Below are 27,455 nucleotides of genomic sequence, written 5' to 3' on the forward strand. Positions count from 1 at the left end.
CCAAATCATTTACGTAAATGACGAAAAGTAGAGGACCCAGCACCGATCCTTGTGACACTCCACTGGTCACAGGCCTCCAGTCTGAAAAACAACCCTTCACCACCACCCTCTGTCTTCCACCTTTGAGCCAGTTCTGTATCCAAATGGCTAGTTCTCCCTGTATTCCATGAGATCTAACCTTGCTAATCAGTCTCCTATGGGGAACCTTGTCGAACGCCTTACTGAAGTCCATATAGATCTCATCTACTGCTCTGCTTTCATCAATCTTCTTTGTTACTTCTTCAAAAAAACTCAATCAAGTTTGTGAGACATGATTTCCCACGCACAAAGCCATGTTGACTATCCCAAATCAGTCCTTACCTTTCTAAATACATGTACATCCTGTCCCTCAGGATTCCCTCCAACAACTTGCCCACCACCAAGGTCAGGCTCACCGGTTTATTGTTCCCTGGCTTGCCGATGTTTGGAAAGTTAAAATCCACTACCATAACTACCCTATTATTCTTACAGATAGCTGAGATCTCCTTACAAGTTTGTTTCTCAATTTCCTTCCGACTTATGGGGGGAATATAATACAATCCCAATAAGGTGATCATCCTTTTCTTATTTCTCAGTTCCACCCAAATAACTTCCCTGGATGTATTTCCGGGAATATCCTCCCTCAGCACAGCTGTAATGCTATCCCTAATCAAAAATGCTGCTCCTCCTCCTCTCTTGTCTCCCACTCTATCTTTCCTGTAGCATTTGTATCCTGGAACATTTAGCTGCCAGTCCTGCCCTTCCCTGAGCCATGTTTCTGTAATTGCTATGATATCCCAGTCCCATGTTCTGAACCATGCCCTGAGTTCATCTGCCTTCCCTGTTAGGCCCCTTGCATTGAAATCACTGTCTTGGTTTTCTTTGCACAACTTCATTAGTGCAAAGGTACCAGTCTCAAAGTAATGCACTGAACGTGTATTCTGAAAGCTCAAACTCATGTTTTGAAATCAAATCCAAGCACAACAGTTGGTGGATTTTAAATTCAATTAATAATTCTGGAATTGAAAGCTGATCTCGGTTACTGTGACCATAAAACTATTGCCAATTCTCATAAAACCCCATCTGGTTTACTAATTAGAATCATAGAATCCCTGCAGTGTGGAAACCGACCATTTGGCACATTGAATCCTAACTAACCTTCTGGAGCATCCCACCCAAACCCAACTCCCACTCTAACCCTGTAACCCTGCATTCTCCACGGCTAATCTCCCCAGCCTACTCATTGACTCTGACTTCTAGCACCTGCAGTCCTTATTATCTCCAAGTCTCTGAGAATTGTGCTGCAAAGCCTCTCCCAAGGATGTCCACTTTGAAGAAGTTTTCCTCCTCCTTCCGTAAAGATCTCTGTGGGTCTCTCTCCCACTGCAACTCCTAGATTAGCTCCTCCACCCTGAAGCTCTTCATCAGGCTTATGCCCAAAATGTCAACTCTTCTGCTCCTAGGATGCTGCCTGACCCACTGTGCTTTTCCAGCACCACACTTTTTGACTCCAATGTTCAGACCATCTCAATTCAGACCAAACCATGACAACTGTTATCTACAGTACCTCCAGAGCCTCAGGAAATGGTTCTCCTTGCAGATCCTCAACTCCACACTCGCAGCCATGCACTGACACCTTCTTTCACTCCAATCAGCCCTGCCCCAGCTCAGGGCATCTCTCTTCCAGACCTGCAAAGGACCTCTGTTGTTCTTCATTCTTAGAAGGATCCACACTTTCAGCAAATGTTTTCTCTCCACCTTATCGGACATCAAAGATCATAATATGCCAAACTCTTTTGTACTCACCTCCAGACTCAAACCTCCTTGACCACTCTAGACCCTAACCCTCCCCAACTTCCTCCCAACACTATCCAGCGCCATGGATCACACAGTTGCTCCAGCCACTTCCACGGATGCCAGTGATGATGTCACTTCCACTGACGTGGCCAACCACCCCAAATTCCAATACACCAGCAACCCCACTGATCCTGACAATCCCACCAATCCCGCCAACCCCACTGATCCTGCCAATCCCTCTGATCCCACTGATCCTGCCAAATCCCACTGATTCAGCCAATCCCACCAACCATGCTGACCATGCCGTCCTACCAACCATGTCAATCCTGCCAATCCTTCTGACCTTGCCAATCCCGCCAATCATGCCATTCCCACAGACGCTACTGCCCATGTGACCACTTCCCCACATATACCCACACCAGAAGTCTACATTCCCACTCCCTACTCTAGCTTAACATTCAGTCCCAGCCCCAAGCCTTTCAGGGCATTCACCAGACCTCCCCCTTACTAAAGCGAACAGTTAGTCCTCAGCAAAGCACTCACATTCATTCCCCTACACTTCACACATCAATTAATTTTGCATACACCACAATGTCAAACTCGTTTTCTGCCAGCCCTACCTCCATGCCCACCCTCTGTAGATTCCTTCTTCTGCCTCCAACAACCTCCACCCTCCTGGACACCCCATCCTGGCCTCTTCATCTCCAAATGCCGTCGTGACATCAATCGCCTGAATCTTTCCACCCCTATCACTCACTCCAACCTCTCTCTCCATTGGAATGCACAGCCCACCTCTCCCTCCCCTCTAACCCCAACCTTACCATCAAACCCGCTGACAGGAGGGGCAGGGCAGTGGTAGTATGGCATACTGACCTCATCATCTCCCAGACCATCAACAACTTTATCACCATGTAGGATCTCCCATTCACAGCCTCCACACTGATAGTTCCCCAACCCTGCACTGCCTGTTTCTATAGCCTACATAAAATCTATTATCCGGTGGACTAATAGTCTCTGCCTGTTCCTGCTCCCACTGAACTCATTTCCTCTTATCCTGAATCCATCCTCTCCCCTTTGGTCGAGGAACTCCCCACCTACATTCAGGACACAACCCACTCCCACAACTTTCACTCCCCCGGCCTTACCTTCACAATGGACTTTCAGTCTCTCTACACCTGTATTGCCCATTAGGAGGGCCTAAAAGCCTTCCATTTCCTCCTCTCCCGTAGACCCAACCAGTTCCCCTCTACCAACCCTCTCACTCGTTTGGTAGAACTGGTCCTCATCCTTAATCATTTCTCCTTTGAATTCTCCCACTTCCTTCAGACCAAAGTAGTAGTCATAAGCACCCGCATGGGCCCCAGCTATGCCTGTCTCTTTGTCAGGTACGTGGAACAATCCATCTTCAGCAGCTACACTGGTACCATCCCCCACCTTTTCCTCCATTACATTGACTGGATTGGCAGCTCCTTGTGCTCCCACAAGGAGCTTGAACAGTTCATCCATTTCACCCACACCTTCACCCTGATCTCACATTCACCTGGAGCATCGCTGACACCTTCCTTCTCTTCCTGGACCTCTCTGTCTCCATCTCTGATGACAGAGCTAGCACTGACATCCATTTCAATCCCACTGTCTCCCGCAGCTACCTCGACTACACCTCCTCTCACCCACCCTCCTGCAAAACTGCGATCCTATACTCCCAATTCCTCCATCTCCACCACATCTGTTCCCAGGGTGAGGGATTCACTCCAGGACATCCCAGATGTCCTCCTACACATCTCCTCCATTTCCCGCACCTCTGCCCTCAACCACCCTCCCTCCAATCATAATAAAGATATAGTCCCCCAGTCCTCACACTCCACCCCAACAACCTCCAAATTCAACGCATCATTCTTCGCCATTTTGACCACCTCCAACCAGACCCTACCACCAAAAGATATTTCTTTCCCCACCCCTATATGCTTTCTGTAGGGATTGATGTGCCCATTTACGGGAATTACCTAATGGTTTGTTTTTACCCTTATGACCAATAAACACTGGGGCCTGTTGTATTTTCTTGTCAGTTTCACAGTCCCCTCCAACCCCTCCTCTACACCTGGCACCGTTCCCAGCAACCGCAGGAAGTACAAAACCTGCCCCTACACCTACTCTCTCACCTCTGCCCAAGGCTCCAAACAATCATTCTAAATCTGGCAGAGATTCACCTGCCCCTCTTCCAACCTGGTCTACTGCATCTGTTGCTCCCTATGTGGTCTCCTCTACATCAGAGAGACCAAGTGCACATACGGCACTGTATATTCACATCAACACTAACTCTGGTTGCCAACCTTTTCAACTCCTCCTCCCATTCCCTTAGCAACATGACCATCCTGGACTTCCTCCACTGCCAAAATGAAGTCACATGCAAACCAGAGGAACAACATCTTATATTCTGCCTCTGGAACTTACAGTCTTAGCATAGAGTTTACCAGCTTCAAAATCTTCCGACCCCCAACCTTATCCCATGTCCAGCCTTCCCTCTCCTTCCAGCCTCCTTGACCGGGCCTAACCAGTCCATCTTCTTTCTCACCTATTGCTCCACCCATCCTACTGACCAATCACAATAACCCCCTACCTGCATCTACCTATCATCACCCCACCCAACCTTTCCCCCAGCCCCACCCTTTCCTGTATCTATTACTGAGGTCCCTTCCCCTGTCTCCAGTCCTGATGAAGGGTCCTGACCTGAAACATTGACTTTCCTGTTCCTCTAATGCTGCCTTTCCTGCTATGCCTTTCCAATTCCACTTTTTATTGACTCATTGCTAGATACTATAATCAACTTAACGTGGCCAATTACACCTAACCTGCGCATCTTTGGAAGGAAACTGGAATATCCAGAGGAAACCCACACAGACATGGGGAGAAAGTGCAAACTCCACCCAGGCAATCATTCAAGGTTAGAATCAAACCCAGGTCCCTGGCACTTTGAGCAGCAGTGCTAACCACTGAGCCACTGTACCACCGTACCACCACCCAATTAGGAAAGAAATCTGCCAGCCTGACCAGGTCTGGCTTACATCTGACTCCAGAACACAGAGATATAGTTGATTCTTAACTGCCTTCTGAAGTGCTCTAGCAGTCACCTCAGTGCAAAGTCAACCAGGGAGGAGCAAAGAAATGATGACCCTGGCTGGTACTGCCTATGCCCCATGAAAGAAGAAATTAGAGAGAAACCTCAAGGGAAGGTATTTTGATGGTTATCTGGGAATCTCTTTTGATGTGTCTAATAATGAATCAGTTCTTCAATCTGATTAGCTGTCCTTCCTGATGTAGTTATACTACCAGTTTGGCGGGTCCCTCTCAAGGGGGGCGGGGGGGGAGGGTAGATCAAATGCTTTACTTGTTCATCTGCAAGACTGTTGCCTTCCAAGTGTATGTTCACTGATGTGCCCATTTACGGGAATCACCGAATGGTTTGTTTTTACCCTTATGACCAATAAACACTGGGGCCTGGTTGTATTTTCTTTTACACCCACTGTAATTTTTACAGCTTAGAGTGTGTTTAAAATCTATTTCTACAGAATACTGTGGTGCTGATCCTTCAGTATATTGTGGTGAGTTATGGCCAAGAGATATTAATACTTCTGGATTAAAAAACTGGAACCTCAAAGCCCATGGCCCTATCACATTTGAGGACCATTAGGGGGTGTGTTATTTAGTTGTCATTGATGATGCATCACAGTTAATGCTTTGACAGTACTCTGTAAATGATTTCACAGGCGTTTGTTTGATGCCATCGTCTGTATCATCATCGCCCATGATGGGAGATGCCCTCAGTCCATATCCAAGGGTGGGAATGTAAAAACAAGTGGTGCAGCAGTCAAGAATGATGCCACTAATCATACTGGGTCTGAATAGTTCTCTTTGCCCATCAGAGGCCATCTGCAGTGTTGACCTTAAGTCAGACATCTCAGTATAGATGGCAATGGTGAGCTTCCCCTTGAAGTATTGTTGCTGTAATGAGGCATTGGTTTACTGTGATCATAACTCTTTGTTTAGTGTATCTTCTTTCAACCATGGGAGAAATTGTAAGAATAAACCTAATGAGCACAATGCTTTATTCATTGTAGAAAACCACAGCTACGAACATAGACCATGTCGTGATGTGAATATTGAAGGGGAATCTGTTCCAGATCTATGGTCTTCTGTATCTCTTGGTGGAATAATTCAGTTTTTGGTAATTTGCTGTTCTTTTCACCTCTTCACTCACCCTGGCATACAGAGGTGCTGAGAGCTCTGTGAAGTCCGGCATTAAGATGTAGCAAAATTCAAGAGCTCGAAACTTGCTTGTAGGTTTTACAGAGTTCTAATGTATTGAAGAGTGGTTGATTTCTCTTCATGAGATAAAGTTAATCCTCCACCAATTCCAATTATTTGTTGGCCTAGAAAATCTATCCCTTTCCTATCTTGTTGATTCCCTTAGATGTTAATTATTAGGGCAGTTTTGCATCTGAGTGAAACTCTCAACATACTCCAGTCTTTTCTGTGATCTATACGAAAGGCTTGTGGAGTAGATCCTTTAAAAGATTAGTGACATGAGTGAAAAAGAGAATTGAGCTCTTTTGAAATCACTGGTGCAATCTAGTCCAGAAATATTGATCGTTCAATCCATTGAAAAAAGGAAAATTCTGGTTAAGCATGCATGTAGGAATTCAACTAGGAGCAAGTGAGGACTGCAGATGCTGGAGACCAGAGTTGAAAAATGTGGTGCTGGAAAAACACAGCAGGCCAGGCAGCATCCGAGGAACAGGAGAATCGATGTTTTGGGCATAAGCCCTTCTTCAGGAATGATTCCGGAAGAAGGGCTTTTGCCCGAAACGTCGATTCTCCTGTTCCTCGGATGCTGCCTGGCCTGCTGTGTTTTTCCAACACTACATTTTTCAACAAATGTAGGAATTCAAACCAACAGAAGTGTTAGGAGATGAATTGATGATGGGAAAAAATAAGATTGGGAACGAGGGTAGGCCAGGAGTAACTTATAACTGTCAGGTTCAATCATAGTTGATTTCAGCCAATCAGTCCCTTTGATTGTATGTAAGCAAAATCCATTTGCTAAATCAATGTCAGATGTATATTCCTCCTCCTTGATTCCAGAGAAGAGGACTATAGGATTTTGCCTTTTGTGCCGCCACATTTAAGGCTGTATAATCAGCCAGTAATGTCTACCTCCCATCTGGTTTGGCAACATTAAACAACAGTGAATTCATTCTTTTGACAAAGATAATCTATAATTCATAACTGGATTTCATGAGATCCAATTTTCTCTTGTGATCCTGGAATGTTTTCATTGTTTTCTGGGCTTCTGCTAGCCAGTATCAAAGGAGTGGAATTCAGTGATGACTTAGATGATGTTGCAAGAGAGGATGGTATTATTAATGAGTTGCTCTAGGATGTCTTTATTCTCTCCCTCTTGACAAGTTTGACCTGAGTGAGTCTGAATGTGTTTTTGCCTGTCATCCTGCTCTGAGGATGCTGAAACATGCCTGGTTGAGATTTGTAGACAATGTGTAATGCCTGGTCATCCTACAATGACAGGATATACCATTTTTGGTAATTGCAGCAATGGTATAAGATGGTAAGAAATTAGGTTACTTACAGCGTGGAAACAGGCCCTTTGGCCTAACAAGTCCACACCGACCCGCCGAAGTTCAACCCACCCATTCCCTTTACCTAACACTAGGGGCAATTTAGCGTGGCCAATTCACCTAACCTGCACATCTTTGGACTGTGGGAGCACCCGGAGGAAACCCACGCAGACACAGGGAGAATGTGCAAACTCCACACAGTCAGTCGCCTGAGTCGGGAATTGAACCCGGTTCTTTGGCGCTGTGAGGCAGCAGTGCTAACCACTGTGCCACCGTGCTGCCCACTTATGGCTAGTCTGAGAGCAATATTTTGGTGTTGGGTGTTGAGACAAGTGGAGGCAATGTCCCAGTTATTGTGTGTGTTTGCATTTTGTTTAATTTGTAATCACCTGTCAAACCTTTAGTTTGGGCAGTATTTGTAAGTAGATTTTTGTGGAAACCATTACAGGAACAAAATGACCATGATTCAATTGTTGCATTAGTTTAATGGTGAGCAAAATCTTTAATTAATCTAATTTTTAGGACCTGCTATGGATGCTTGACGTTTCAGCCTTGGCAGACGGTTTCCAATTTATTACAGCTTGTTTTATCTAATTGTTTATTTTTCAAGTTCATGTTTCAGGTTTAAGAAGCACCATGAATGACTTAGTTTAGATTTATCCTACCGAGAGGCAAAATTTGTAGTTTCCATGTTTGAGCTAATTTCAGCAAGTCCTGTTCCTCCAGTGTTTGCCTAAGGTTGATCTAGTGCTTGTTTGCGTTGATTACAATGGATTCTGAGTTGTGTATAATCTTCTTGAAGATTCAGATAATGTGTTTCTTCATGAATCTGCCACTCAAGTTGGAATCCTTGCCTGCCCAGAGCAGATGATACTTCGGGTCCTGCAATTTGGTGATGGTTCCCTCTGTCTTCCTCCACTGCTCAATAGCCACGCCCCTTTCCCCCACCACATACCCATTCCCCAATTGTTTTGGTGCCCACTTTATCATTAAAGAAAGTTGTGGGTCTGCTACATCTATTTGACTGCCCCATTCGAAATATTGTGTTCCTTGGTTCTAGGGATCAAACAGATAGCTCCTTTGGCATCAAAGCATTTTATTTCATAAACAATTGCTTGCACTCATATTGGGATAGGAGTGTCTCCTCTTTCAAAATAATTGCTTGAATTTCCTAAGAAAAATTTTAGCCCATTCCAACAAGATGTTCCATTTTGTTAGAAGGACTTAATATTTTCGGAAGGGTGATAAAGAAGGAAAAGTGATGTGATGGTATTGGTACAATAGAGAGCGATCACAACCCTAGGGAACAAAGATGTGAAAAGGGTTTAGATAGAAATGTTCGAAGCAAGAAATCAGTTGTGGGAGTTATGTACACGCTGCTAACAGTGGAGAGTAGAGCATACAGGAAGAAATAATGAATACTTGTCATAAAGGCATGACAATTATCACGGGAGGTTTTAATATTGATTTGGAAAAGTCAGTTAGCCAAAGGTAGCTCAGATGAGTTTGTGGAATGTAAAAGGATAGTTTCTCAGAATGTCATGTTCTGGAGCTGGCCCCCGTACTCAGGCTATATAGATCAGTCCTGAAGTGATGGAGGCTGGTACAATTACAACATTTAAAAGGCATCTGGATGGGTATATGAATAGGAAGGGTTTAGAGGGATGTGGGCCAAGTGCTGGCAAATGGGACTAGATTAGCTTGGGATATCTGGTCGGCGTGAACAAGTTGGACTGAAGGGTCTGTTTCTATGGTATACATCTCTATGACTCTATGAGTGTAATTAGTTTTGGGTAAGAAACCTCAATGTTATATTTGGGAAGTTCTGATTTAAATTCTTCAAAGCCTTATCAAGAATTTGTTGTATTTAGAGACTTCAATCTGTGTAATAGTAACACTTCTTCCCTACTTAATCAAAAGGTGCAATTGGATATAAACATCAGTAAACAGCTCTCCATTAACTCAGACACATGTTTGGGTACCGGTTGTGATGGATTATAATCATAGCCCCTTATTTGGCACCATCTCAGAACCGATGTAAATCTCCGACATTGAGTCTCAATGTTGAAGTTGAGGAAGTAAAATCTTAAGGCATGGAATAGGTCTGAAGATTTGGTCTAACTCTCTGTAAAGGAGCGAGACAAGGTGAGAATACTGTTATTCTCCAACTAGCCATTTAACATGATTTGGTTAATTATAATATCATAGCTCTTGCAAGGTTTGGGGATCTTTCCTCAGTAACATATCTCGCCGACGATGAGTATGCATATATAAGATTCATTTCTAATAATACAGAATATTGCGTGAGATGGTACGATTTCTAACCTACATAGAGATTTATTAAAAAAACTTAGCATGCAATTCATAGTTGGTTGGATAGTTAAGTGCAACATTAATTATTCTCAGAAAATCTAGATAAAGCAATCTAATTTTTAAATCCAAAAATTGTTACTGTAAAGTATTTAAGTACGATAACCATTAATACTAAAGCAACATTTACCTCGAATTACTGAGAAAATGGAGATGCCTCTGAACCAAATAAAAGGAAGGATAATCATTGTTCCTCTCCAATAGCTACATGTTAGGGAGAGACACTGAAGTAAGTTAACAAATTTAAAAATCCAATGTAGTTGTTCAAAAAGCAAGTCAGTCAATGTGGCATTTTATAAATTCCTCCTCTGGAAATCAAACCAGTTTGGCTCCAGGATGGGATATAAACAGACTTGAAACATGGCATTACACATAAAATACATTGTCCAACCTAAGATGTCACTTTTATTCTGATAAAACCTGAAGTTATCTTGGGGCAGGCATTTACATATTAATCAATCAAAACATGCACCTCCATTCTACCTGATTAAAGACTTAATAGCCATCTAGGTTTGTTCAATACATTCTCATAACCCTTTGTACGACCCTTTGATCTTTTACTATGAATTCTGTGTCCGATCTATTCTCTCTCACTAGCTGCCTGAGGAAGAAGCGGGGGCTCCGAAAGCTTGCGTTTTCAAATAAAGCAGTTGGACTATCACTGAGTGTTGTGTGATTTTTGACTTTGTCCATCCCAGTCCAACACCACTACCTCCAGTTCACAGTTAAGGAATAAATTATAATTCAGTTTTGGGCTTGATCAGTTATGTAAAGATACTGATGACTGTGATTTAGGGCTATTGGCATAAAGTGATTAATTAAATATTACATTTACATTATTTACACTGTGATGATTTCCAAAAACATTTTATGAATATGTTAACGGTGGTAAAGTTTGTGACTTTAAGAGTGAAATCATCTCATCAGGAGTTACCTTCTGGGTTTAAGATGAGATACACTCCTTACACTTCAAGGCTTATAATCATCCAGTGACTTTTTAAGACTTTACAGCTCCTTATTATGGCCAGATTCCTTTACATCCAATGGAAAATTTCAGATAGAGCTGTCGATGAAGGGAAGCCCAGAGTCTTATTTTCCTTCCAATTTGTTTAATTAACTGGAAATGAAGAGATGCATAGCTGAGAATAATAAAATTAAAAGGAAATGACTGGAATCTAAAACCCTATTCGCTACTGACTTCTAACACCCCACTGACCTGACCAACTGGCTAATATGAAAAATGCACAAGATAACAAACTCCTCGAACTGCAGAGTCATCAGAGAGGACTAGGGTGGAATCTGTTATAGAGATAGAGAGGATAAGGTCAGGGAGGGATTTTGACAGGAGGATGAGAATTTCAATGTAGTAGCGTTAGGACATTGGAAGCTAATATAGCACAATCTCTACGCACAATCATATGGCCGAGGTTTTTGAATGGTGAAAGATTGGAGTGTGAGAAACAGCCAGCTAGCCAAGAGAGCATGGAAATAGACAAATCCATAAAGGCATGGATGAGGATATCAGCAGCAAATTGGGTGGCAGCAGGGATAGAAATGATACCAAGGTGGAAGTAGACATTGTTCAAGATTGTAAGAATATCTTGGTTTGATTAGCTTAGAAAGTGGATATTTAGATAATTAATTAATAAGCAACTTGCAAAGTTCATTTAATTGCTAATGATAGCCTTTCTAATTAGGTATCTGTGAACAATGATATCCCTATATTGACCTTTGCAAAGATCTTGTAAATAGAATCGATGGAAAATCACAGACAACACATTAACAAGTTACCAAAATGATGGTTGCTGTGAGCACTACATGTTCCCACCATGTGACATGCTTGCTTTTAATAAGGATATGTACCTCAACAATACATGTCAAAAATCTGAAGGAAAGTGTTTCACTGCTAAAATAATAAATCATCACAATCTGAATAACTTAATCATTAATTGATATGAGGAGGAATCTCTTCGCTAAGTATCTCTGGAGTTCTCCACCGCCGAGAGCATAGTTATGAATTTCAAGAAAGAAATTGATCGACTTTTAGTAACTAACAGTATCAAGAGATATGGGAATAGAGCAGGAAAATTAGCTATAATCGAGAATTATGGAGTGGGCTCAAGGGGCTGAATAGCCAATGCCTCTTCAAGTTTTAAATAAAAAATGAACGCAGTAAAGGTGAAATAATCATTAAATAAAGTGCTACTGATAAAAATTTTTATATGTTGCTACCCCAATGATTTAGTGAGTAAAAGCCCATTGAGTGTCCTGCAATGCAGAGAATCAAACAACTTGCCCAGATATTTTCTACGCACGCATGTGAAGTGTGGTCACTGGAGATGAGGTAACAGATGACAATCTTCCACAAAGCTATGAGTCAGAACTAACTTTGAGGAAATGTTTGTCTTTTTTATTATTTCTTCACATTCCACTGACATGGCTGTGCAGGATGCAGCAGGTGAAGCACTGAGAAGCTTGCTGGCACGTTCGGCAAGGTTATTCCAGAGCTGTCAAGGCAGCGGAAATGTGGCTTAAAAATTCCAATGGTCTTTTTCAATGACAATTCATGTAGCAATGTGGCTCTCTTTGTATACAAGCTGCTTGTAGGTGCTTGGGCTGGAATCACAAACTGGATGGACTGTCAAAGTTCTTGTCGACCAAAGGCTGTCTCCTGGTTTTTTGGTGGTGGTTGAAATGCTAATTATATAATGTTCTACCACAGAATAAAGGCATCATGATAAGTGGGCATGGCATTTCCAGCAGAGCCACACAGCAACTGGCCATGGAGTGAGTATAGAACCTTCTTGTGGTTGTGATGAATTCCTGCATTTATTTGCAGCTTTCACATTGCCCCATGTGTTCACTTGACATTAACTTGCACCACAGAAAGACTCACTGTTCTGATGAAGCTCTGTCTGTTGCTCTCTGGAAAGAATGGAAAGCAATGTTTTAGCCTCTGCTAATTACCTCCCTTATAAGGCAGGGAACAGCAAACCACTTGATACTGATTTATGTTGCCTGCATGAGTCATGAAGTAGCTAGCATGAAGAGTTTGTGATAATTCTCACCTTAAAGTAACCAGCAATACTGCCCTGGGGCTATTGTCCCACATGCAACAAGTGTCACAATTCAGCAAGCACTTCCTTAGTGAATCTGAGCTGTCACTGATAGAGAGAAATTATTCCCTGAAGGCTCAGGATCAATCTGATATACAGTGTGACTCACACCATACAGCACCAGCAACAGCGAAAATATGGCCATTTCTCAACCAACATTTGCAACCACACTGTGATCGGCACAGCTATGGAATAGAACATAACAATGTCACTTGCTGGCCAGATGCTTGTCTGTCACCATCTCCACCATCTCCCTTGGTCAGCATTCAGCCCCAGACAAAATCAAAAGTAACATTCTTTGTGACTGGCCATAGAGCACCATCCCTCTTCATCTTGATTTCAGTCAGTTTAAATCATAGTTTACTGCATTACCTTTCTCCATTGCTTATGCTCCATTGTCCCATGGAATGGGAATGCCTTGGCTTGGCTTCACAATGATCCAACCAGTCACTCGCCAAAGAATCACCTGCAATGGCATCTCTTCCAACACCCTCACTGTTACTTGTTATGTCCACCAAGGGTCTATCCTTAGCTGTCTCCTATTTTCCAACTCCAGCCTGTCCAAAGACAAAGGGCTGTATGTTCATTGTGTGAAGATGATGGATCCAATGGTGAGCTTGCTAATAATTTCACACAGCCAAACAGCATGCAGACTTCTCTGCATGTTCTGGTTTATTTTTTGTTGACAATCAGACCAACAACAGTGTCTATGGAGGATAAATTGGACACTCTGTCTACAATGTTCCTGTTGGCATGTAGACTGCCTTCTCAGGCTGAAGCCTGGTGAACGTATGCCACTGGGAGGCATGTAATGGGCTAGGATGGAGGGGATGGTAATTGGATGGTGTTGGCCACTGATATTAACCTTAAATTCTTCCTCCATCTCACTTTCAGTGACTGCACACCTCCCAGTGGCAGGATTTCCCATCCACAACTTTGGCCCGACTGCTATGAGCCATATTTTATTTGTAAAGTTTCTAAAGTAATCATGAGGAACTCAATCTTCAGGTCTAATTTCATTCTATAACCACACATTATGGCCTAGTGGTATTACCACTGAACTGTTAATCCAGAGACTGGGGTAATGTTCTGGGGAGACGAGTTCTAATCCCACCATAGCAGACGATGGAATTTGAATACAAAACAAGTCTGGAAGTACATGTCTAATGCTGACCATGAATCCATTGTTGATTGTTGGAAAAACTCTTCTGGTTCACTAATGTCCTTGAAGGAAGGAAATCTGGCATTCTTACCTAGTCTGGTCTATATGTGAAAGTGAGGACTGCAGGTGCTGAAGATCAGAGTCAAGGTTAGAGTGGCGCTGGAAAAGCACAGCAGATCAGGCAGCTGTTTCATGTTTCGGGTAGGAGCCCTTCATCAAGAATCAGGACCTTTATTGGACCAACTCCCCCAAAGTCCCACTCAAGGGCTTGTCGCTTGTCATAATCAGTTCTATATTCCCAGCTAATAATTCATTCAAGACAATGGGATAAGGACTTAAGAGAAAGTGAGGACTGCAGACGCTGGAGATCAAAGTTGAAAAGTGCACCACTGGAAAAGCACACCAGGTCAGGCAGCATCTGAGGTGCAAAAGAATTGACGTTTCAGGCATAAGCCCTTCATCAGGAATGTTAGTGGGGGAAAGGGGCTGAGAAATAAATAGAACGGTGGGGATGGGGCTGGGGTGAAAGTGGCTGGGAAGGTGATAGGTGGATGCAGGTGGGGTGTGATGGTGATAGGTCAGTGGGGAGGGTGAAGTAGACAAGTGGGAAGAAAGATGGACAGGTTGGATAGGTCAAGAGGGCGGTGCCAAGTTGGAGGGTTTGGTCTGGGATGAGATGGGAGGAGGGACAATGAGGAAACTGATGAAATTGTTGTTGACCTAGGATCTAGGAATGGGAATTATGCCACAATGTCAAGTTCTACATACATTATCTTGCGCTAATTCACCACTACCATAACTGACAATTTCTCTATTTCCTCTGTGGTGTCAGGTAGTTTGTCCAACTTCCTGACTTGGATAAAAAGCAAAGGCATCTCACCATAGAATCGATTCTGTTGCTCCTGGTTCCAATCTCCTCTACCTCTGCATTCATGTACACACACACACACACACACACACACACACACACATACACACACACACACACACACACACACACACACATCACTGTTTCAGGCTGAAGCAGACTGTCTAAGACTCAGTGTTCTGTTGAGTCTCAAAGCTTGACAATAGTGATGTTTCTCGGACAGGCTAACATCTTCCACACTTTACATGGGAGAAGATAGGATGTACAGCACAGAAACGGACCTTTCTTATTACCGAATTATTCCATGCCAGTGTTGATGCTCCATTCAAGACTCTTTCCCTCTTTTCTCATCTAAATTTCCTAATGTTGTTAACTATTCCCTTCTCCCTGAAAGGCTTGTCTTGATTCCTCTGCAATGCATCTGTACTATTCACACTTTCAGCACATTTGAGCTCATCCAAAACACAAATGTCCCAACTCGCAACAAGACTAGACCACCAACATTTCCTTTATTTGTTCAATTGCATTGGCCTCTGATCTACCAACTCATTGATTTCAAAATTTTCAACCTTGAGTTGAAATTTCTGCAGCAACTCACAAAACCTTCCTCACTGAGCTCAGAGTGCAAATGTTAAATACTCTGCATCTCTGAACCAGAGAGTGTGAATGCTATACGGCCAGGTTATGATGATAAGGACTTAAATATTGTTAAGCTTTGGAGGCCCCATAACTTTAACAAATAAAGATTATTATTCCAACAGAAAAGGCAATCAAAATAGAAATATCAAGGTTTTGCTTCAAGTTCAATATCAACAAATCTTTCTCGTTTTTTTATCAAGATACTGATGTGTAATTCAGAATCAGAAAACAGAAGAGGCAATAGAAATAAAAATATCAAAGGTTTTGTTTTAAGTTCAATATCATCAAATCTTTCTTTTTTTTCAAGATACTGATGTGTAATTCTTTGCCTGTGTGCTGAGGGCTATTTGTACAGTCTGTAGGGCCTTGCTACTTTTCTGGAACTGATCTTACAAATAATTCCAAAATTCTTACATGAACTACCATGAACACTAATAAAACTCTAATTCCTCCTGCAGAATATCACCCCTGCCCTGCTTCCAGCAATATTTTTCACAGTCTCAGTGTGAAAATGAGTGAAATCATTGCTAATCGAACCTTGTCTCTTAGCTATAGCTGAAGAAGCTTTTACATGTGCTGCCCACCAAGTATCAGAGATTTGCTTCAGTATGATGGAATCAGGGCCCTAAAAATAACTTAAGTATTGTGCAGCATTTCAGTCAGGTGCAGAGAATGTGTATATTTGCTGTAAACAGTAAAGAAAATTATTGCAGTTAGGCAGTAATAGACTCTGTACAGCACAGCCAACAAGATTCAGTGAGTGTCTAATACATGGAATTATAGCATACATATGTTTTTTTGAAAATATTTTGCTGTATACCATTATACCTTCCTGTCATGTTAACTTTCTTTCCAATTCTCTGGGTATGTGGATTGGGACAGAATTTACTGGCCAGCCAAAATTTGTTTTTGTGAAGATGTTGTGAGCTGCCTTCTTGAACCATTGCAGTCCACCTGCTTTAGGTTGACCCACAGTGCCACTAGGGAGAGAATTCCAGGATTTTGACTCAGCCATGGTTAAGGAAGGGTGATATATTTACAAGCCAGGATGATGAGTGAGTTAGAGGGAAACTTGCAGGAGGTGGTGTTCCCTGTTATCCTCTGCCCTAGTCCTTCTAGATGGTGGCATTCATGGATTTGGAAGTTGCAGTCTAAGAAACCTTGATAAATTTCTGCGATGCATCTTGCAAATGGTGTCCTGGAGTTGAGAAAACCTTCCTGCAACAACTACAACCGTCTTCCTTTTGTTAGGTATGACTCCAACCGGCAGAGAATCGTCTCTCGACTCCTGTTGATTCTTGTTTTGCTCGGGCTCCTTGATGCCATGTTCAGCCACACTATGGCCTTGAAGTCAAGGGCAGTCATTCTCCCCTCACCAGTGGAATTTAGTTCTTTCGTTCATGCATTGGCTATGATTAAGTCAAGAGTTCAATGGCCCTGGTGAAACCCAAACTGGGTGTCAGTAAGCAAGTTGTAGCTGAACAAGTGCTACTTAGTAGAACTGTTGATGACATCATCCATCATTTTGCTGTTGATCTAGAGTAGGCTGATGGAGTGGTAATTGGCTGGGTTATATCTTTTCTGATTGTTGTCTCCAGTTCCTACTTCAACGGTTTTAAGTAGTGCCATGTAGATATCAGGATTGTAGCTGCACTGGAACAGCTTGGCTAGGGGCATGGCAAGTTCTGGAGGACAAATTCCCAGTATTATTGCTGGAATGTTGACAGGACGTTTGCAGTATCTCTTCTTGATATCATATGAAATGAATCAAATTGACTGAAGACTGTCATTTGTGATGCTAGGGACTTCGGGCAGAGGCTGAGATGAATCATCCACTGGCCACTTCTGACTGAAGATTATTGCAAATTTTTCCGCCTTGTCTTTTGCAGTAATCTTCAGTGCTTGGTGATGGGCTTACTTGTGAGCCTTCTCCTCCACTGAGTTGTTTAACTGTGACCAACATTTATGACTAAATGTATCTGGACTGAAGGCTTTAGATTTGGTCCATTAATGGTGGGATCATTTAACACTGTCTATCACTTGCTGTTGATGCTGCTTCACGTGCAAGTAGTCCTGCTTTGTAGTTTCATCAAGCTGCATTATTAAACGACTGTTCTCTGCACTTACTGAAGCCAACTTTCCAGTCATTGCCTAGATAACCCAACACCATGTTGGCCAAATTTTCATCACTATGCTTTTCTAACAGAAAGAAAGTTGGGAAGTTTTCAATGGGAAAACAATTATCAGATGACTCATTTCTTACAATAACAGTTTATTGGTTGTGTTGTGAAAAATCTAGCCTCAGCAAGGACATTGGAGGATCCTGTTTTTCTAAAGCCATCCAAAATAGATCCTCCTACTTTTTTCGGGCATAATCTCAATGAGATCATAGCATATTGTTCTCAACTGTGATTTCACTGCTCCTTGGATGCTGCCTGAACTGCTGTGCTCTTCCAGCACCATTAATCCACAAACTTGATAATGTCAAGCCAAAAAAATTATTTGGTGAGTTAAACTTTGCATTGCTTCCAACAAAAGCTAGTCCACATTTTAATAATGTGCACCATAACAAATTCAAGTACATGGCTGCTCTTTTTCATTCCATCTCCATGGGTTAATCAAAGCTTAATCCACTTTGCCTCCTCAAATAACTGATCAAAGTATTTATATGATCCTCAGAGATCTTGTGATTTTGAACTTCAACAGGATTTCACCGGTCACTAACGTCATTACTAGCAATGATGTGAATAATGTTGTGAAGAGCTTGCAGGCAAAACAGAACAATAAAAAGAATTGTATGTTGGAAGTCATAGGCCACACTCCTGATTGTAGTTTTCATCATAAATATTGCCAATTGAAATTGATCTTTTGAACAATATTTAATTCAGTTTTTGAATGATTGCTTTGATTTCCCAAATGGGGGCCATTTAATCCGATACTCTGAGGAACTTTCTTGTGATGGCAAGATCTAGGTGTGGGGATGGGTAAAAAACATGGAAGAAAATGTTCAGGCTTTAAAATTATTGATCTTGATAAAGAGTCCTGAATGCCACAAGGTCCCAAAGCAGAAAATAAGATGCTGTTCTTGCAGCTTGCGCTGAGCCTCGCTGGAGCACTGTAACAAACCTGAGACAGAAATATTGGCTGGGGAGTACAATGGTGTATTGATGTGACAAGCAACTGGAAGTTCAGGGTCATGTTTGCGGACAGAACGCAGATTTTCTGCAAAAAATTCGCCCAGTCTGCAGTTTATCTACCCAGTTTAGAGGAGGCCACATTGTGAGCAGTGAATACAATAGACTAGATTGAATGAAGTGCAAGTAAATCACTGCTTCACATGGAAGGTATGGCTGGAGCCATGGTAGGTAAGGAGGGAGGAGGTAAACAGGTAGATTTTACAATTCCTGCAATTGTATGGGAAGATTCTGTGTGGTTGTAGGGAGATATTGAGAGTGGAGGAGGAATAAGCCAGGCTGTCCTAGAAGGAACAATCCCTGCAAAATGATGACATAGGAGGGGAGAGGAATAACGGCTGGTAGTGGCTCCCACTGGAGGCTGTAGAAATGGCAGCTTATTATTATTTGGAAGAAGAGTAGATGGGGTGGAAACTAAAGACTAGGGGACCCTATCGGTATTGTTTGTGTGTTTGTGGGGGTGTGGTGGTGGGGGTAGGGGTGGTGGAGAGGAAACAAAAAAGGTCCTCTATACTGGAAAGTGTGAGCACTGCGCATTCATGAATTGTGAGTTGTATATTCACTGAACTGGAGAGAGTGAGTACTGTATAAAAAGATACAAGTGCCATTTTAGTGACTGCATTAACACTTTTATACTTATGGTATGACTTGGGGAATAGTGAGGCTTGATTATCAGCACATCTTTCCAGTCAAAGTTGGAACATTTACTATTGCTACATACTTTAGGAAATATCTGATGAGAGCAAAGACACGTCAGGTGAAAACTGGCTGACAAAACAAACTGTAAAACTTGATAATGCTTTAGAGAAGATCAGACTGGATGGTTTGAATCCCAGGTTGTTAAAGGGAGTGCGGTTGGTGATAGCAGATGATTGATTGTAATAATCTTCCAAATTTCCCGGAATAGATTGTGCTGTCAGAGAATTGGAAAATGACAATATTGACACCCTTTTCTGATCACTAATAAGTACATCCCTAATAACTACATGCTGGCTAATTACCCATCAATGATGGGTAATGTTTTAAAACAATTCTCAGGGAAACAATAGAGAGTTTTGGAAAGATTTGAGCTAATTTAGGTGAGTCGGCAAAGAATTGTAAAGACAGACCACACCTGATTAACTGAACAATTTGATAACTGAAAAGATCATTGGAAAGAATGCATTGGAGGATTTTAAGAAAGTGTTTTATAAGTAATTGGTTTTAAAAATTTAGTCTCGCGGAATAGGAGAATCATCTTGGATAAAATAGGCATAAGGACAGAAACAGTCCTTTCAATTGGAGAATGTAAGTCTTTAATGGAGTGTGGCAATATTTTGTGAGCTGTCTGCAGCTGATGTATTCTTCCATATTTTATAAAAGTTCTTCTCTTAACCTCAATTTGTGTTGTTCTGCTACTCCAATGCATTTTGTATGGTACAATCTGGCTGTATAGCACACAAAACAAAACTTTTCTCTGTATCTCGGTACATGTGACAACAATAAATCAATTAATCAATCAATCAAAATGTCAGTCCTAGGCCAACTAAATTATATTCTGGAAAAGTATACATATATTTAAATAAAATGTAAATATGTCATATGTAAATATGATGGATATGGGGAAATGCTGAGAGAAATTGCAAAATTTGCTGATGACACTAAACTTGCAGCTGAGTTGTACAGTTAGGACGAACAATCGATTATAACAGAGCTATCAGTTAATAGCAAATGGTACTCCTTTATTCAAAAGGTAGTGTTTAGCTGACACTTGAAATGATGAACAATTATGCATGTGCTCTAATTCAGGACGGCATACGCAAGTACAACACTGTGCATGAGCAGGGAAGGCTGTGTGCTTTAGAAATTGGCTTTAGCTGCAGGAATGAGAATGTTGGAGGAGGGGCAGGAGAAATCCGCAGTAATGAAGAAGGAGGAGGACCCAGGCGCTGGGAGAGGTGTCTGGGCAAAGGAGGTTCAGAAGCCCTGAGGCTCTCTACTCCTCTCTCACCTTCTTCCTGCACTACCTTCTTTGGTTTCCTCTCCAACCCCCAGCTCTGTTCCACTGACCCTCTCTCCTACTTCCCCCAAATCCCACCTCCCTCCCCCATCCCTGTCCCCGGTCTCTATTCCCTCTCCAGTCACATCCCTAACTCCCCCTGTCTACACATGATCGGCCCAAGTCCCCACCCACTTCACCCTCTCTCCCATCTTGGTCCCGTTCTAAATTGTCTCTGCATAACCCCACTTCCCCTTACCTCTCCCCCTCCCGTGGGGTCCTCATCCACATTTCCATGAAACCATTTGAATGAACATGTATGACTTAACATGGTGCATAACATGCAAGCACTGGTGTCAGCAAATGCAGCCTTTTGAAAAGAGTAGGAAACAGGAAGCTACAGGCTACTTAGTTTAATGTTAATCATAGGAATAATGATTAGAAGCTGCTAATAAAGACAGTTTTGCGGGGCAATTTGAAAAATTGGCAGTGTCAAAATGGTGATGTAAAAGGGAAGTCATGTTTCAATGGTTTACTGACATTCTTTAAAGAAGGAACTCATTCTGTAGATAAAGGAGCCTTGATAGATCTATTATATATAGATTTCCAGAAGGCATGAATCAAGGTACCACATGAAAAATTATTGCTGAAAATAAATGCTGATGGTGTATGAGTTAATATATCGACACACATAGAAGCTTGGCTAGCTAACAGGAAACAGAGTGGGCAGAAATGGGTAATTTTCTAGTTGCAAATCATAACAAGCGCCACAGAGATCACTGCTGGAGTCCCAACTTTTTATGACTAGGAGTTCTGTTTCAAAACAAGGCACCACTCATGTACTTTTGATCAAATAACACAGACGGGCGAGAAAGATAACGTGACAATTGTCAGGTAATACAAGAGCGTGTGATGAATTTTAGAGATGATTGAATGGAAGGAATTTAAGCAATTTGGAATATTTTGTCAAAATCTTTCACCAGTCTAAAGGACCATTAATGCAAAGAAAATGGGTCAATAATGATCCCATGTGATTAGTTCTAAAATTAAACAAATGCAAAGTCCTTAATTAGGTTGAAATAGTTTGCTTTGTCTATTAATTGTGGTGTTAATTGCTGATTTTCTACTGAAATAGCTACATTTAATGCCAAAGATTAATTTACAACACAAACTGGGATTTAATTGTATTCAATGTCTGAAGTAGATTTTGTAAAGCACTAACAGTAATGAAGATTTAAGGTAAATCATTAATTTTAACCATTTGAAATGCCATCATAGATATTGTCTATAATGCTGGGCAATGATAATACCTCTGAAGTAGGTGGGATTTGAATCCACGCCTCGTGATTTAGAGGTAGGGAACACTACCACTGCACCACAATAGCCCACAAGTATCCTTCTATAACTATTTTTTGTATTTACATCATAACTTTGGCATAGTCAATTGTACTACGAGTGGTCAAATAAGTGAAAAAAAGATTAAAACCCAGGTGTCTTTGTAGCACCCTGTCGTAACAAGTAAATTTACTGTTTGACTTGTGCATATTCTATATACACTGTACGTAATTACAAAATGCTTCCTCTGCACAATATTTGAGACAATAGCAAAATATTGCAGGTGTAGAAAACAAAAATCAAAACATAAATACTCAGCATCTGTGAAGAGACAAACTGTTAAATGCCAGAGATTTCTCAAAAGGAGCTATGTCCCAATTCTGCTTGATTATATTTGAGTTCTAAACCCTCAAAGATTTCAATTAAGAATGATGGTCTGGTATGCCATGCTGTAAACCCAATCAGAAAGTCAACTGCTCTGCACCTTCGGCAGTGCTAATGAGAGAGGCAGCCTCTCCTGAGGCTTCAAGTTGGTCAAAAAGGCCATTATATTTTGACGAACTTCACAAGGAAATAATAACCTTTCTCTCCATTGGGGCCAGCAATTGAGGGAGTAATGTCTTTAACAGTGATGTCAGGACTGCGAGGGGCAGACTTTGCTACTGAGGCCATAATCTCCTTGAGCAATGAAAATTTCAGGTTTCGATTCATGGTACCAATACTGGGGAAAGAAGGAGATAAACCAAACTTCACCTGAATTGCATAAGATCAGTATCTTGGCAAATTGTGGTGGGAAGGATAAAGTGAGAGATTTTGAAAGTTAAAGGGCCATTTGCATAAACCTGTGAGAACATATGAGGAAATGTAGTCAGAGTCTGAAAAAAAATGGTTTGACACTAAAAGAGCGAGGTCAGAGTTCAGATCAAGGAAGTTTTAGAAATCCAAAGAATAAAAGTTGATGCAGTAGAAAATCTCAGTGTGGGGAAAGTCAAGCCGAGCAAGACAGAGAATGCAATGGTAGTGGTACATCAGACAGTAAGATTAATAATTTAAAAAGTAAAATTGTAATTTTATCTGAACATGTGGCCATTCTGCAATAAAGATAGATGGCAGAAATAGAGATAAATAGTTTCAATTCAGTTACAATTACAGAGGCATGATTTCAAGCTGACAAATGTTGGGAAATAAATAATAGAGTGCCCAACATTTTGAAAACACAAGCAGAACTGGATAGGATAAAGGGTGAGCACACATAATAAATTATATCTGTTTTGGAGGGAAATGGGAGAAGAGCACCATCCCTCTCTCTCCAGTCTAATTACTCCACAAATCACCATAAATGTAATTGTTCACCCGGTTCCTGGTGTGGCCAATCATCTGCTTTTTCTTTATTAGGTTTATAATAAAATGATTAATCAACCAGATTACTTTAAAAAAAGATTCATTATAAAACAAAACTTATTCAACAAAAATGCATAACTGTTAACACAAATACAATTTGCAATGTGAAAAGATAAATATTTACCCATTTAACCCAAAACACATGAGAAGAAAGCCAATTTCTCAAGGCAAAGATTCACTTTGGGAAAAATAATTGGTGAATAATTGTTACATTTTGAAGGAAAACTGAATGGATAGTATGTCATATTCAGATGAGGCTCTCAATCTAGCAATCTGGCACATGCAAATAAGTCACTAAACAAGTGTGGTGGTTTCTAGGGTCTTGGCAGACGTAGCTGGCTTGGAAAACAGTATTGAGAAATCTTCCAGTTGTTCTTGAAGTGGACAATCAGGTTATGCACTGGACTCATAACAGGATGTTTCAGAAACAGGAGGGAAGTGAGCTGGGTAGCTTTTCCTCAATAGGCTTCTTCATTCAACTGAAAAAGGAAATGATCCCCAAATAGTTTCAATGTCTTCTCATTGACAGCTTATAAAGAATCCAGGTATCTCCATAGATTTGAAGTAAATTCATTTTTCCACAATCCTTCAAAGCTGAAAGCCTCAAAAAATTAAATATGATGCCTTCACAACACTCAAGTCATAACAGATGGAAATTAGTTAAAGAGGATCTTTCATCGGAACTTCAGGAAGTGGGATCAGTATGTGAGGAAACTAGGAATAGTAAGGTCAGAAAATTCTGTTGGAGGTTGTTTAGAGGCCCCCTAATAGCAGTAGTCATGCAACTTTAACACTAAACATGAAATGATTGGAGCTTGAAACAAATGCAATTCATTTATTGTGGGTAATTTTACCTTTGCCTTATTTGGTCAAATCCATATGGAAATTAATTTAGAATATAACATTGCAGAATGTTTCTGACAATTCCTTGTAGCATTATGTTATGAAACCATGTTGTCTTAAAGCTATTTTAGATCTTGTATTTTGCAAAAAGTCAGGGTTAATTAGTAATATCATTGTAAAACATCCACTGTGATATCAGAGATCATTATACATTGAATCTTCCAACATTAATTTTGAAAATGGCGAATTCCAATTTCAAACAAGGATATTGCTGAGAAAAGACTTTTTGAACCCTTTAGTCATGCACCCTTTAGAAATCATGGAAGCATCAATGTAAAAAAAGAGCATCTACAATGAGTATACTGAAACCTGCTGTGCTTTGACCAGCAACACATTTGCAGCAGTTTGCTCAATTGACTGCTTTGCAATGCAAAGTGGTACTAACAGTGTGGGTTTGATTCCTGCATTGTATGAGGTTGCCACATAGTTCCATCCTTCTCAACCTCTCCTATGACACAGTCACCATCATTTTTCTCTCTCATGAGATGTTGGAACTGTGGTGATTTATTTTACTGAGTAGTGACGTTATGACTCTGAATGGAGGAGCATGCTGGCAATCAAACTCCTCCGCTCCATGAGCTGTTTCAAGAGTGTAAATGTCTTACAATAAATTTCAAAATAGCTTGATTATAAATGAATTTATTCTTCAGACAATTGGAAAAATGTGTGTTCAACTAATTTACTATCTGAAGTTAACCTGTAACCCCTTAACTTCAAACACACATACATACACATGCACACGCAAGATATAATAGTGTAATTCAGCATAGATGTCAAGAATATGGATTTAGGAAATAGAATGAATTGAATTCCCTGTTGAGGTCAAATTGCAGACAGTCACAATTGATAGAAGATTTTCAGACTAGAATTCAGTTCCAATGCAAAACAATTAGGAGTACCAATACAGTATTTGAAACTTGATCAGGTTTTCAAATGAGACAGGGCTTTTCTTTGGTTTTGCTTTCTAACTGTCTGCTGCCAACTCCTTCAACAACTCACAGCTCAGCTCCATGAAGACACACTCCAAACTCAGTCTGGAGCAGCTTACTGAGCAACAAACAGCACAAATTCCTAGGGTTTTCCAAGTCTATTTGTTCAACAATCCAATCATACAACCTATCTCTAAAGAGCTTTGTTTCTCTGCTTCTCTACATTCTCTTGTCTTGTTGTAAGCAATCGTTAATCCACAGTTCTCTTTGACCTTTTAACCTTTTGTGCCAAAAATCACATGATGAAACGTCTTCAACTGAGCAAGAAGAAGAGCTGCTTTAAAAAAGATTATTGAGTAATGCTGCTTTCTACAAAGACTCCTATTGTTGATGTTATAACTGGGGGAGAGAGGTGAGGACTGAAGGACATCCAGAGAATTGTAATTGCATTTACTGTTGCTGAGTCCAAAAGAGAGAAATCGACATTGATTATTGGGTGTTGGTTGCTTTGCAGATTTTGTTATTCCCATTTTTTTGTTGGGAAGCTGGATGTTGAGGAGGAGGAGCTACAAAGAGGTCTGCAATATCCTGAGGGGTATGCGCATGTGTGTGTCTTGGTGTTTTTATATGTACTTGTGTGTGTGCATATGTCTGTTGGTGCATGTGTGTACCCGTGTGTGTGGTGTCTCTGTATATGCATGCGTGCAAGTGTGTGTCTCTATGTGCGTGTGTATCTCTGAATGCATACATGTATCTCTCTGCATATGTCTCTGCTTATGTGCATGTGTCTCTATGCGTTTATGTGAGTGTGTCTGTGTGTGTATTTGTGTCTCTATACGGGTGTGTGTATGTGTCTCTGTATGTGTGTGTGTGTCTGTGTGTGTGTCTCTGTGTTTGAGAGTACATGTGCCTGTGTGTGTCAGTACAGGCATGCCTCAGTGTGTGTGCATGCATGTCTCTGTGTGTATGTATGTGCGCGTGTTTGTCTGTGTGTATGAGAGAGAGAGAGAGTGAGAGAGATCTACATTTGCAGAAAATCCTAATCAGTTCAGTTCCTTCGAACGCCCCAGCCTCACTTCACCTTGCCAGGGTCAGCTGATGTAAAGGATAGGAGATAGCTCATTCACTAAAGGCAACACCATCTTCTCCAGTGGCAGGATGAACCTGTATAGAAATGGCTGCTTCTATGGTTCCTCCCACTCCTCTGGCCTGATTACCATTCAAATTACTGACAAAGAAACAGAAAGGAGAGCTACTTCCACCCTGATAAGAGGTTTGAGGTATTTTTGAAGGCAATGGCTGGGGGTTTTCAGGACCTCAGCCATTGCATGTGCCCAGCCCTCCACCTAATTCCTTCTCCTTCTCTAATGTCACTTACCCTTCAATATTCAGGTATCAATCCATATCATCTTGCAGCCATGTCTCTGTAATGTCTACCAGATCGTACCTATTTATTTCTGTTTGTGCTCTCAGATCATCTTCCTCAGATTCAATCTTGCAGGCACTCAAATAAAGTCATAGAGTCTTAGATTCATACAGCATGGAAACAGATTCTTCGGACTAACCAGTCCATGCTGAACATAATCCCATACTGAACTATTCCCACCTGCCTGCTCCTGACTCAAATCCCTCCAAACCTTTCCTATTCATGTACTTATCCAAATGTCATAATTTCTGGATCAGTAAATACTGAAGAGCGGCTACACTTAAATATACTCGAGTGTAGAAGGAACAGATAATACAATCTCCCAATATCAGCACTATCCAATGGAAAGTTTAAACATTCCTGTATCAAGTGTGGTGCTCTGACACTCTCAATGTGTGTCACCTTGAGTGAGGTCATAGACATTCTTGCTCCAGTGAACTGTACCCAGTACAGGCCAGAGCTCTAGAATTATACAATCCCTATGTGACTTGTCCTATGAAGTCCACACTCAACCCTCTGAAGAATATCCCACCCCCATCTCTGTAATCTCACATTTTCCATGGCTAAACCACTTAGTCTGTCTCTCCCTACATAGTACAAGGAAATTTAGAATGGCCAAACTACCTAATGAGGCAAAAGTGAGGACTGCAGATGCTGGAGATCAGAGTCTAGATTAGAGTGGTGCTGGA

The sequence above is a fragment of the Hemiscyllium ocellatum genome, chromosome 10 (genome assembly GCF_020745735.1).
Source record: "Hemiscyllium ocellatum isolate sHemOce1 chromosome 10, sHemOce1.pat.X.cur, whole genome shotgun sequence".
NCBI classification, from domain to species: Eukaryota; Metazoa; Chordata; class Chondrichthyes; order Orectolobiformes; family Hemiscylliidae; genus Hemiscyllium; species Hemiscyllium ocellatum.